Source organism: Pyxicephalus adspersus, chromosome 12, assembly GCF_032062135.1.
Source record: "Pyxicephalus adspersus chromosome 12, UCB_Pads_2.0, whole genome shotgun sequence".
NCBI classification, from domain to species: Eukaryota; Metazoa; Chordata; class Amphibia; order Anura; family Pyxicephalidae; genus Pyxicephalus; species Pyxicephalus adspersus.
In genome coordinates, this window is record NC_092869.1 from 25,120,419 (window position 1) to 25,123,445 (window position 3,027).

A 3,027-nucleotide genomic window follows, 5' to 3' on the forward strand; every position below is an offset into this window, starting at 1 on the left:
AGGGACACAAAAGGAGGAGAGGACCCTGCGGGAGAAAGCTTACAATCTTAGAGGTAGGGAAACAGCAAACAATAGGAGGGAGGATTGGGCTACCCATATTCCTAACACTGACAGCACCCTTTACTGGGACTACAGCTCTTTAATATTGATGACTACATCAGTTGTAGACATATCTCAAGTTGACTCACCTTCTGACTGACTTCTGTTTCATGTGGTAATGAAACCCATTGATACACACACCCTGTAGACTGAAAAATGGCAGCAACCTATTTAATGATGACCATCAAGAACAGTCAGACTGCATACTAAAGTAATTGTAAACCGAAACCACCTGCTAAATATTGACACCTACATGCAACGAAAACTTCCGATAACTATTTTGCAATATTGTAGACTATCCATCTGTAACATGCTGTGCTGGTTGCTACATTCTGGAGGAACAAAGTTGTATTCCCTATTAGGGGTAAAGAAGTCCCCAAAGGGCAGGGGAAAAGAACTGAATAGAGGGATTTTTAAGGTACCAAGTAGTGTAATATCATAAAAACATATTTTATTAACAAATCATTAAAAAATAGCCATATTTTACATAGGCAAAGTGCAAGTGATTAAGTTAAAACAATCATAGAGCCGCTAAAGGCACTAAACAGGTTTCTTCTGCTGTTACAATATGGATTTAAAATCCCCAGATTGAAAGGGTTAGTATATTAGTGACTAGATAATAGTACTCATTTTCCCCAAAATCCAGTAGAGGAAGGGGGGCAAATGAAAAGATCTATAGTTACCTCTACATGTTTTGCATATCTGGTCTGCTTCTTTAGGCATTTAGTACTGACCAATTATTGGTATATAAAAATGTACCATTGGTGATGGTAGCAAAGATGGTGATACACATCTATAAATCCCAAGGTAAACAGGTAAGCAGCTGCACCCAACATCCCTGATTGATGACCGCTTACCCTGTACTCCCAGACTAATAACCAAATTCCATATACTTCTACTCCACCCCTAAGGCTGATGGCAACATCTTTCTTCCTCTCCACAGTCAGCTTTCGAATGCCAAAACTCATGACTTGTTATACCTACCCTGGACTGATGGACAACTGAGAGACAACTCCTGTAGTCCCTCAAACTGATGGTTACTAATAAAGGTCACATAGCATTTATCAAATAATATATATTTAATTTTTCTCTTTTATCTACTTTACGTTTAGGCATTAGTAAGCTAAAAATGCCTTATACTTTTTCTCTGTATTACTATACTTTGTTGAACGATAAGTGAAAAAAGTACTTAGAGATGGTATACTTATTATTTCCGTGAGTTTAGCCGGTTCTTACAAAGCTTTTTCTGTGTTGTCAGCTATTACAAAAAAATTGCTCTTACCATTCACACTTGAGATTCCTCAGATTATTTAAATTCTAATTTCTTCCAGCTCTGATCTGAAATATATTACACATTGCTGAGCAACTATTTATCTGTGTGCTGAAATTACAGAAAAAATGTGCTCTATTACTTGATATGTCTATATAGAAATAATAAAAGACTCTTTTTAGCAGTAGTCTGGTCCAAAATGTTTTCAAAGCTTAAAATAATTGAGCATGCTTGTTGTTTCCACCCTACAATAAATGGTGACATTTTTATGCAATTACTTTTTTCTAAGAAGGAGAATGAGAAATGGTAGTAGTCACTACAGCCATTGCTGAGAATGTAGAAGGTGTATTTGAGAGGCACCGCATTTTCGGTAAATTATTCCTCACAATTGTGGAAAGTTAGTTAAAATTTGAGTTATTTAGAATGACATATTATTATGGACCATTTTTATTTTGCTTGATTTTGTTGTTTGGATTGAATTGTTGCGAATGGCTGGCTGAGGCTCTTTGAATAATAAAACAACCATACTATTTACTCTTGAGTGACTATGCAATTCTGACTGCCCAGTATATATTTTAGGTTACTTCATGTTTGTATGGAGGACCAAGGTTTTGGAGTGCTAGTATCATTACAATATATTGGTAAATTTAGAGGAACTGAAATCATTGCATTACATGGGACAAAGCTGTACAGCCCAAAAGATTGCCTTCATTTCAACTCCATTGTACAGGAAAATAACATTTTGCTAGAAATAATAAAGTCCCAAACTATCCCATAACTTAGGGTTTTCAGCTTTTATTGTTGTCCCTGAGTTTGTACTTCAAACTATACTGTCTGGTTAGCACAGGGCAGTACCACATTCACTCAGCCTACTTCTTCTCATGCCTGGTTTCCTGAGCCATGCCTGGCCTCAGGCTCCAACTTCCTCTAGACTCAGAGACATGTTCCTTTTTTATTATAACCACCAGACAGGTGCTTCCTAGCCATCTCTATTCCATCCAAAAAACCCAGACCTAGATCCTAAAAAAAAGTCTGTATATCTGCAATTTTACCACTGATATATCCAATGTCCAGGTCCTTCAATCTCCTCCCCAGGCAAAATACAGGAGGATTCCGCCAAAATACTCACTACATTTGGCCTGAAATAACCCTACGATAAATATATATATATATATATATATATATATATATATATATATCAGGAACATGTCACTAGTTCTGGCCACAGACACCATCCTGTAGCAAGTTAATGAATCATGACGTGTTTGAAGAGCCTTTTGACCACTTACTTTTTCTACTAATACCAAAACGTATCCCAACATATCTAGAACAACCCATTTCCTTTATACTGATCAGAATGTTCTGGTAATATACATAAAGGATGGGGCCTCTGTGATTGCTACAGTCTTCTACTGTACTCTAAATCAAAAAGCATTGTCTAAGAGCAGGCAAAACAAAGTACTTGCTACTTGGAACTTTGCTTGATTAGAAAATCCCCCTATGTGCTATTCATCAATCGGGAAGCCTTGACTTCTAGGCATTAATGGCATTAGACCATTCAACCCCCAATCCCCATTACACTGAGAATACCTTATTGGTAAATAGTCATTGAGGGTCTCCCCTGAACAGTATGCCAGTATCTCTATATAAAATATTTA